The following is a 12,053-nucleotide window of genomic DNA, read 5'->3' on the forward strand; positions in this document are numbered from 1 at the left end:
ATGACGTTGGTCTGTCAACTGCCTAGGAATCAATTTCCTCGATGGTACATACAGTAAATAATCCGACCAAAATCCTACATGTTGCTCACGTTTTATCATATTGGCAGAAACGTTTTCTGGTGCTGGCTCCAGCGTGAAAACGTTGCAATAATATATCGACCTTTGCATTTTCGGCCTTTGAAGAGGGAACACTCTGTTCTTGAAGGTTTGCAGGCAGTGGTGTAACCATAACATCCGGCGCCCGTGGCAAATTAATGGGGCAAATTAATCAGTAAAAATCATCAAGTTAATAATAAAACAATGTATAATTATAATAATATTCTGATTTCTGACCTCACAGCCTCTTGGACCGGGGGCCCGTGGCATTTTGCCGACCCTGCCACCCTATAGTTACGCCACCGGCTACTGTTTGCAGGTCTTAATTGACAATTGTTAGGAAATAATATTGGTTCTATGGTGATAAATACAATTTAATTATGGAAAAATTAACTGAACTGCCTGCCTAGCATACGCCAACGAGATATCTCACTCTACATATTGTGTTCTCGATGTTTGATGGTTTGTCTCTTCATCTCTATTGACCCTAGCATGACAAACATTTTTTCTCGCGTAGATCTATCATCGAAATAACACATTTTTATAGAGTTTTGTCGAAATAATGTCGAGATTTTGACATTATGAGACGAGTAGTTTTTAATTATCTCGAGAGTGAAATATCTCGTTGGCGTATGCTAGGCAGGCAGTATTCCAGTTTTGTCGTCGATTTAGTCCATAAACCTAGGGGTTCTGTACAATTAGGATGCTTAGAACATAAATTACTACAGCTGATTTAGAGCTTTTATTTTAGATTATGTAAATTAAAAAAAAGTATTTATGCGTATAAAGGTTTTACTCTCATTTACTTTCTTTTTCTTTTTCCTTGGAAAGACAAACTGTTAAAACACGCTATTTAAGGAGTAGCTAGTAATAATATTATGTAGAATAATATTTTAGCGCGGATTATGTTGTTTGACCTGTTTCACAACATCAAACATCAATTAATTACATTGATAGATCAATGCACAGCCCAAACGCTTGCACTTGAAACGCACATTTGTTCTCATAATGTATTTAGCCAGACTTTTAAAAAATTTCACCTAGAGGTGAGGTAAAACCTTACAAGGTTTTAAATTTTAATATGGCATTAAATTTTTCATGCCAGGAAAACTTTTCTAATTTAAGACCCATCTTAAAGTTGCAAAATATGTTCCGAATAAATAAAATAGACTTTTAATTATGGCTCTAGCTCAAAGATCAAAAGTTAATAAAGAGACGGAAATAAGAGATTATATAAACGTGCCTTGAGTCCTCAATATAAATTAAAAAAAATACAAATCCCAGAAGAGAAACGTCGTAAGAGGTTTATAGGTACCATTCAAAAATAAATTTTAATAACATTTCGCGGGACCATGACGTTCAAGGCGAACGAGAAATAACAATTTTGTAGTTCGTAAAGACAAGGGCTACTTTACCTTACTAACCGTCTAGAATAATTTCGGTTACATTCCTACGAATATAGTCCTCATGTCATTAGCAATAAGGATGCTATCAGAGGTAGAATAACTGTGAATGGCGATACGCTCGCGGCTCGGCAAGAGTTTATGACGTATGGCGAACGACCCCGAAATTTCTTTATTGCCCGAGGGCCAGGGTTACCATCCCGCAGGATTTTTATTACAAAAACACAAACGTAAACCTTTTTCGAATATAAATCTCCCTTAAACATAATACTCTCAGGTTACGGTGAAATAGATTGAGATAATATTTACCTGTGCGCTATAATAATATAACGAAAAAACATGTTCGCTTTAAAAGCTTCTTTTAAGGGCTCGTATAGGTCCTATGCTGCGGCATACGGCAGTCGCAGCATAGGACCTATACGACCTGCAAACATTCAAGAAGAGAGCGTATTCCCTCTAAAAGGCCGGCAACGCACCTGCAGCTCTTCTGATGTTGCGAGTGTCCATGGGCGACGGTAGTTGCTTTCCATCAGGTGACCCGTTTGCTCGTTTTTCCCTTTATTTCATAAAAAAAAATATATTATGAAGTTCGCCATCTGACTATGAATCGATTTCCCTTACTGTACCTTACATTCAACGAAAACGTAAAAAGTGTAAAATATATACTGTATTATAGCTGCCGTGTGTAGATCATAAAGATTTATAATTATGTTAAGAGGTCTCCACACCGCCCCTTTTTCCATACAAACGTTGTCCCCTGTTTCCTCCCTAGATAATGCTAGTAGAGTTATAATTTTTTCAATATATCTACGGCCACTAATACAATGTCCCTATGTTTTCTTTTTTTCATAATTTAATTATTAAATAAGATATGACCGTTCAAAAACCCAAAAAAATAGCCAGATTTTCCGCTGTGTTCAAACATCCAGAAAACAGATTTGGCTAGGTTATACAAAAAAAGAACACAGCTCAAGCCTTTCTTTAATCTTTAATGAAAAAAGTACTTAAATCGGTTAAGTTTTGGAGAAGGAATCAGGGGTCAACGAATCGTTGATTTTCTGCAGTTGTCTCTATCGCGTTCTGCGGTATAGGCTTGAGGTAAGGGAGACAGCTATAGATATTACACGTACTTTTTTTCATTTCTCTAGCCCCTGGTGTATCCTCTTAAGACTAGCTGTTCCGGCAAACGTTGTTTTGCTATATAAAGTATTTCACCCCTATTGTTTCATTGAAGTGACTAAATAAGTATGTCACCATGGCAACGTCCATCGCTATCCCGTCACACAATTTTATTATTTAATTTATTATTATTTACAAAACACTTATCAATATAAAAAGTAGATGTTGTCCGATTCTCAACCCTAGTCGATATGCTCGCTAAGATTCACGAAAATCGGTCGAGCCGTTTCGGAGGCGTTCAACCACGCACCCCCGCACCCCGTGACACGAGAATTGTATGTAGAATAATATAATGAGATGTATCGTGCTTTATTTTAAGTACAGCTGTAGGGCCTTGTTAATCCGCTGAGGCAAAACAAGACCCTTTTCGGATTATCGAGGCGTCCAGAGTCCTGTGCCCTAGCACGGCCACCAGTAGAAATGCGAAAGTATGGACAGACTGTGGACATTTAAAAGTAAAGCTGCCGTTCCGATCTTTACCGCGGCCAATCGCGACCGACAAAAATTCAATTAAAATGCCACTTTATGACAGACTATAGTATATGTCATTGAATAGGATATTATTTGAATTTTAAGGACTAGAGTCTGTCATAAAGTGGCATTTTTAATTGAATTTTTCGGAACGCTACCTTGAGTTTATCTCCACAGTTTCAAAGATTCAAAGATTCAAAGATTCAAAGACTTTATTAGCATTCAAGTATAGTATACAATATACAAACTCAGCACCTTGTACAGGCGGTTGCTTATAAAATAGTGCTTAACAAGATATATTTTGGATTGTAATTTGTTAACTACTTACATAAGTACAGTTTGTCTATACTTTCGCATTTCTACTGGTGGCCGCGGTGCTAGGGCTACTGGAATGATGTAAAAAGGTATAGGAATTTCATGCGTGCATTACATGGCTCGTTTCCATTATTCCAGTAGCAATCCAGTGCTGGATAGGATTACTGGATTCGTATAATATAAACGCGCTATTACTTGTAGTTATACCGCTATATGTATTGTAGTTAATACTCAATAGTCAATAGCTAACAGGCTTTGACACGGTTATCGGTAATTCATAAGCATAACGTTGTCAAAGCTATAAAATTTCATACAATAATGTTTATGAGGGCCAAATAATCGTTTGGTACAGTGTTAAAATATTATGTATCAACATCGCACATTACTGAACGCAATATTGTATTAACAAGTTGAATGCTAGACCGAGCGAGATATATTGTTACGTGCTAGGGTTCGAAGGATTTGGAGAAAAAGACCTGCTGACTCTCTTAAAGACTTTATCAACTAGCACTAGGTCCCACACTAAGCACTTATAGGTCCAAACACTAAGCACTTGCGATGTCGTAGCCATGTCGTAGGTTTCCTTGTTTCCACTCCAAAGTCGCCTTGAAGATCGCTCGAACTGAACTTAATCACTGGCCCGCCTTCATGCGGCTATTTATATGGGCCGAGGCGAGTCCTAGACTGTACCAGAACATTCCTTTCTAGAATTTACCCTATTCGCGTAAACAAGTGTGGAATATTTCAGGAAGCCTAACGCCATCTAGTATTAAGTAGGGGATTTATTTTGATTTAATTCCCCGAGTGGTTCCACTGGTTGACACTAGATGGCACTATGTATCCCGTATCCGTATCCGTAACAATAATATTATTATGGCTTCTAGATTTAGGGCCTGTTTCACCGCTTCCTTATAAGGCTATCCACCACTTAATTTGACAGATGGAGTATGGAAAATCTGTCAAATAACCCTATCGGGCACCTTATCAGGAAGCGGTGAAACAGGCCTTTACTGTTCTATCTACTTAAAATGTATTAAAGATAACCTTGGATTTGTCATGAAATGTAATGCAAAGGAGCGGAAAGAGACCCTAAACCGCAATAACCTAAGTAACTTCTCCGCAGTTTACTTTCTATTTCGGCGAAATTTCATCAAAAGCAGTATAGCAATCTCAAAGCTCAAAATATGCAAAAATCTCAAAGCAAAGAAACGTTTAATTTGCTGTGACTGTGATTTTTGCAAATTATTCAATGTAAAGAAACGTTTTATCTCTTTATAAGTACGAAAGTACAGAATGCAATATTAGTACATGAGAGAGCCATGCTTCGGCACGACTGGGCCGGCTTGACCGGAGAAATACCACGGGCTTACAGAAAACCGGCGTGAAACAGCGCTTGCGCTGTGAACCATCGAGTGAGTGAGTTTACCGGAGGCCTAATCCCCTACCCTATTCCTTTCCCTACGCTTCCCTATTCCCTTCCTTACCCTCCCTTACCCTATTACCCTATTCCCTCTTAAAAGGCTGACTGCGCACCTGCATAGGCGACGGAAGTTGCTTTCCATCAGGTGACCCGTTTGCTCGTTTGCCCCCTTATTTCATTAAAAAATAACATGTCTACAGAAAAACAAAACACAAGTAGTAATTAATACTTGCTTGCCGACCTTTTGCTTGCTATGTTTATTCTGTCATGCTGTGCACGGTAAAACTTGTGCATAACACTTTTTGCTTCACTTCTGTTCAGGAAATGGACAACTTATGAAAGAGCCGACTGTACATTAACTCGTAGATGTCTGTGTGCGGTTTGTTCTCGTTCAGATTGCAGTTAGCAGCCATAACTTGATTTAAAATTTTCTAGAACTTCGGAAGTTTGATTTTCTTTAGGGTTATGACATGGCAAAACATAATCTAGATATTTTAATATAAAATTCTTTCCGAAACGGCTTTACTGATTTTAACCAAATTTTATATGCATATTCAGTGGGTCTGAGAATCGGCTACTGGGTACTTATTATATTGATAAGTGCATTTGTTGAATAAATAATAGTAAATTATTCCAACTCGAGACTGACGGCGACCATTGTTTGTGCGACGGGATAGCAATGGACGTTGCCATGGTGACATACTTATTTAGTCACTTCAATAAAATAATATGGGCGAAATACTTTATATTATGGTAAAGAAATGTTTGCCAGGACAGCTAGTTATAATAATTATTATAGTAATATATAAGTTTGTTAAATCCTTACTACCTAATGATATGATCGTTTTAAATTAACTTTGAAAACAGGTAAATTTTCAACCAAGTAATTTAGCAATATTATTCTCATAGACATTCCAATCTAAGTAGAGACATTATAAGCGGTTTTACTACAAAAAATTTAAACACCTGTTGAACAGTTGATTAGAGAAAAATTCAGTACAAAATGGTCTCAAAACAACTGTTCAACACTTAGATAAATGATTGGTCTCGCGCGCGCGCTCGACTAGATACCGCGCTGTATAGAAAATTTGATTTCAGAATGCGGCAACTCAATATTGTAGTGTGTGTAAAACAATGCACAAATATTGTTGTGTGCGTAGATAATCGGGTTGCCAGATACGTGACTGGTGCCCAATCAATGGGGAAAAATTAGTTGCTGTGGTCTTGTAATTTATTATTATTGTATAGTAAGTGCTGATTTTTCAATCACCAGATAAACTTTACCATTGGAATAAAGTCTATTCGAAAAGAATGCGATAAAATAACAACGTTGTTTAGGTCAACGAAATATAATGGGTACAATATTGATGAGAAAACAATACAAAAACAATGGTAGGAAGTTTAACGAAAGTTAAGAAGATGCATAAAAAAGCAAATGTTAAATTTGTTTTCTCATTTGTTACTGTATTGTGTACATAAAATATAAACTGTATTTAAGATTTTTATTTTAATATGATACTCCTAATTCATATTTATTAATACACATTCATGATCTAGGAACTTTGAAAACTTTTTGTTCCGTTGGTGGGATTCGAACCAGCTACGCTAGCTAGAGATTTTAATGCGCTCATCCACTCAGCCACTAATCACTATGTATATATATATAAAAAAAGATATAATAAATAAATAAATAAAAATCACAATCTCAGAAAAAATTGGGAATTTTTAGTTTATGGCAACTGGCAACACTGAACATCAAGCAGTACTCCGATCCGAATTTTCAGGTTTATATTATTTTTCTGTGTTTATGACGATTTATATAATATTTACTGATGGTATGTGATGCCAGTACCTTTCTTGTTTCTTGTAGTGTTATTATTGCATAGTCTCACTACGCAAACTGGCATTTTGCTACGGACGTAACTTTAAATTTCGAAAATTATCGACACATCTACCTCACCCGAAGCTTGCGGCGCGACTGGCGCGGTTACGCCGCATAAGGCGTATGATTTGTTGCCGCATTTTTCAAGTACTCCGACGGTATCTAGTCGTAGCGCACGCGCGAGACCAATCATTCATCTAAGTGTTCAGCAGATGTTTCGTTTTTTGTGGTAAGACCGATAGTCTTTTATCGTAGAACCTAATATTATTTGTACTTCGGTGCTTTTAAAGAGAAAACGTTTCCTTGTTTATTGATACTAGCTATTTGACCGAGCTTTAATCGGTATTCGATAAAACACGAACAAAATGACATTTTCTAAAAATGATTCCTAGCTATGTATACTATGTGTATGTATACTAAATTTCATGAAAATCATTGGAGCTGATTTTGAGATTACAATTATATATATACATTATACATATATACAAGAATTGCTCGTTAAAAGATATGAGATCGGCTCTGAGATTACTGGACCGATTTCGATGTAATGTAACAGTGTTATAGAGTAAGCTACAGGGTAGGTGGACTAGGTGGAGAGAACGCGCATGAATTCGCGAACGACATCCAGTTAGTTGAAAAGTATTATATTAAACTATTTATAATAAAATTATCAATTATTTTTTTACGTGGTTGAGCCATGCTCGGCACGAATGGGCCGGCTCGACCGGAGAATTACCACGGGCTCACAGAAAACCGGCGTGAAACAGCGCTTGCGCTGTGTTTCGCCGAGTGAGTGAGTTTACCGGAGGCCCAATCCCCTACCCTATTTCCTTCCCTACCCTTCTCTATCCCCTTCCTTACCCTCCCCTATTTCCTCTTAAAATGCCGGCAACGCACCTGTAGCTCTTTCGATGTTGCGAATGTCCATGGGCGACGGAAGTTGCTTACCATCAGGTGATCCGTTTGCTCCTTTGCCCCCTTATATCATAAAAAAAATCTACTGAAATACGCGAATCCTGAAAGATGGTATCCCTAACACCATTCATTCATCATCATCTTACAAATTACAAATGCTATAAACCTGACCGCTAGAAGACCTAAATTATTTATAAACATGTTTTTTTTAATTGTTTTAAACGGGAGTTTTTCCCAATATAAAAAATGGAAAATATCTTTCTATAAATTTGGAAAATTGATTAGGACGTATCATAATATTATATTAGCATTTTTAAAACGTGCCTAACTCGTGGGCGTAGAATAAAATATCATATGCCTTCAATAAATTTAATAAAATTAAATGATGATTTACGACTATGTTCGAAGACTCAACTAGTAACAGGTCTGGAATATTTACATCTATATACTAGCTGTCCCTGTGAACTTCGTGTCACTTTAAAACCTTCCCTGGACTTCTACGAATATTTTAAGACTCAAATCAGCCCGATCCATTCAGCAGTTTTCTAGTTTTAGCGCGACTAACACATTTGAAAATCCATTTTTATACATAAGACTAGCTGTCCCGGTGAACTTCGTGTCACTTTAAACCCTTCCCTAGAATTCTACGAATATTTTAAGACTAAAATCAGCCCAATCCGTTTAGCCGCTTTCGAGTTTTAGCGCGACTAACACATTTGAAAATCCATTTTTATATATAAGACTAGCTGTCCCGGTGAACTTCGTGTCACTTTAAAACCTTCCCTGGAATTCTACGAATATTTTAAGACTAAAATCAGCCCAATCCGTTTAGCCGTTTTCGAGTTTTAGCGCGACTAACACATTTGAAAATCCATTTTTATATATAAGACTAGCTGTCCCGGTGAACTTCGTGTCACTTTAAAACCTTCCCTGGAATTCTACGAATATTTTAAGATTAAAATCAGTCCAATCCGTTCAGCCATTTTCGAGTTTTAGCGCGACTAACACATTTGAAAATCCATTTTTATATATAAGACTAGCTGTCCCGGTGAACTTCGTGTCACTTTAAAACCTTCCCTGGAATTCTACGAATATTTTAAGACTAAAATCAGCCCAATCCGTTTAGCCGTTTTCGAGTTTTAGCGCGACTAACACATTTGAAAATCCATTTTTATATATAACATATAGAATATACTTAGATATAGATAAAACATCTAATTTGTATCGGTCTTGTTTTGATCTGAGATATACCAATGCACAATGGTTAGACCATTGTGCATTGGTATACCTCAGATCAATAATTACGAGACAAATCAGATTAGTAAAAAAAATATGGATGTAATAATAATAAGTTTGTTACTATATTATCTGTGTTTTCGCTTGAATAAGTTGCTGTAAGTATTTTCTTATAATCAGACCAACACCGTTGCGCCAAAATTCGTTTGTCGCGTGGGAAACGTACATTTTCCGGGATAAAAGGTATCAGTATATTCAGCGGTTTGGGCATAAAGAGGTAACTGACAGATAGACACAGTTTCGTATTTATACTATTAGTATGGATAATATTTAAATATAGGTTCATTATTTATTTATTTATCTCTATCCTCAATTCTGCCAATAATATTGAGAGCAGTAAGCTGAAGTTTATATAAAAGTGCAAGATAAAGGCTGAAATATGAAATTTTCGCCTGTGACAGGTGCAAGTTCATAGGAAATTGTTGCCTTTCGCCCGCACCTGCCCCGCCGTCGAGCTTCTAATATTTTTAGAATTTTGATTGGAAAATAAAAAATATACGCCATGATTGATAGTACTACGGTATACTGCAGTTATCTATCTTCTTCTTCTTATATATAAAAATGGATTTTCCTATATGTTAGTCGCGCTAAAACTCGAAAACGGCTGAACGGATTGGGCTGATTTTAGTCTTAAAATAATCCTTGAAGTCCAGGGAAGGTTTTTAAGTGACACAAAGTTCACCGGGACAAATCAAAAATCAAATCAAATCAAAATCATTTTGTTTGCTTAGGAATATGGTACAATAAGGTGTTAGTTATTACATTTTCCACATATTCTACTACAATGAGTGTGCAAATATTACTACAAACTACAAAGTACTAAGTCATTTAATTTAAGGTTAATGTCAGAAGATTTATTATATAGATCATAGAAATAGAAATGTCGATAATTAATTATTAATTTATTACATTACAATAGACAGGTGCATTTTATATATTTTTAGAAACATTTAAGTTACTTACACATTAATTTTGTTTAAATTAACTCATTCATAATATTTTTATCATCGAAAAATTCATTTACTGAATAATACATTTTGTTAAGGAGCCATATGTATAGTTTATTTTTATATTGTTTTATAGTCAGTTCTTTGAAGCAGTTAGGAATTACCTAACTGCTTCAAAGAATCAACTCAACTCAACATTTGTAGTAAAAACGCGTATTGTATGGCAGTTCGGATCTATAACAAATTTGTTATAGATCCGAACTGCCATACAATACGCGTTTTTACTACAAATGTTGAGTCTTTGGTCAGGTATAACAAGTTTATGTTTATCTCTACTACTTTTTGTTGCTAAGTTCATTTTTTATTAAAGAAGCGATCTAGATTGTTATGCACAAAAATACAAACGTCAAAAATATACTGACAAGGCAGCGGTAGTATATTAAACTTTTTGAACAATGGCTTACAGGTTTCAAAATATTTAGCGCTCGATATACATCTGATACATTTCTTTTGTATTTTGAAGACTCTGTTCATGTCTACGGAGTTGCCCCATATAACGAGACCATAGCGAAGAACAGAGGCAACATGCCCATGATACGCTATGATGGCTGCTTGGACAGACACTGTGTGTTTTACATATACTTTTCCAATTTAACACAGATTTTATCGATATGTTCCTTGCATGTGCATAAATAGTCCACAGTAAGGCCTAAAAATTCAGTCGATTCTGTTTCTTGTATTTTAACGTCACCGAAATTTACTTTTGATTTATAGTTTGTATTTTGTTTACGAGTTTGGAAGTGAACTAGTTTTGTTTTACTTAAATTCATTTGTAGGTTGTTTTGTTTTAGCCAATTTGATGCACACCGCAAAGTTTTAGTTATTTAGATTTTCATGTCATTTCCTTTAGTTCCCCTGATAAGAATAGTAGTATCATCCGCAAATAAAATAGTCTCATGTTCGAATTCATCTGGCAAATCATTTATGTATTCCAAAAATAGTAAAGGACCCAGGATTGTGCCTTGTGGCACACCTACATCATTTTTTTAAAGATATATTTATAAACAGTTCTTATTCTGTTCTTAGTGGTTGTTATTTCCACGCACTGATACCTATTAGATAAGTAACTTCTGATCCATTCAAGAGCAACGCCTCGTATGCCTAATGCATGCAATTTATTTAGTAAGGTTTCATGCGAGACAAAATCGAACGCTTTTGTCATATCTAAAAACAATGCCACAAGAGGAGTCTTTGAATTATGACATTCTGTTATGGTTTTAATTAGTGAGAAACAAGCATGAACTGTAGATGTTTTCTTTTTGAAACCAAACTGCTCTTCTTTTAATATTTTACTCTTTTCTAGGAAGTTATAATATATTTTGTCAAACATTACTTTTTCAAAAATTTTAGCAATTATGGGTATTAAGGTAATTGGTCTATAGTTATTGGGGTTAGTACTGTCTCCTTTTTTGAAAACAGGCTTAACTATGGAGAACTTTAGCTCCTCTGGAAAAATTCCTTGGGTCATAGTTAAATTAATAATATGCGTCAATGGTTTGCAAATTTTAGTTTTACATTTTTTAATTATGTCAGTTTTTATATCATCAAAGCCTGAAGAATTAGTATTTTTTAATTTACTGATAATTTTGCAGATTTGTGCTTCCGTGACAGGTGTAAGAAATATTGTTTTGTCATTAAAATTATTTGTATTGTTGCTAAAATTTAAATTCGAAATATCATTTTTTGATTTGTTATGTAATAGATTATTTTTATTCGTGGAATTATTTAAGTTGCAATGTCTTTAGGATCAGTCAATATAGTATTATTTTCTAGGTTTCGAATTTGAGTTATGTCAGAGGATTCACATCCTGTAGAATTATTATTTGTATATTTTTTTATGATGTCCCATGTTGCCTTGGCTAGATTTTTTGCCTTTAGCATGTATTTAATGTTATTGATTTTTTTAGATTGTAAGATACATTTATTTAAAATTTTCGAGTATGGTTTGTATTTCTGTTTGCTTATGTGTTGAGTGACTGATCCTTGTCGGTAATGTAAGTAATATATTCTTTTTTTAATGCAAGATTTTTTGAGACCTTTTGTTAGCCACTGATTTTTACGTTTAGCAA

Source organism: Aricia agestis, chromosome 9, assembly GCF_905147365.1.
Source record: "Aricia agestis chromosome 9, ilAriAges1.1, whole genome shotgun sequence".
NCBI lineage: Eukaryota > Metazoa > Arthropoda > Insecta > Lepidoptera > Lycaenidae > Aricia > Aricia agestis.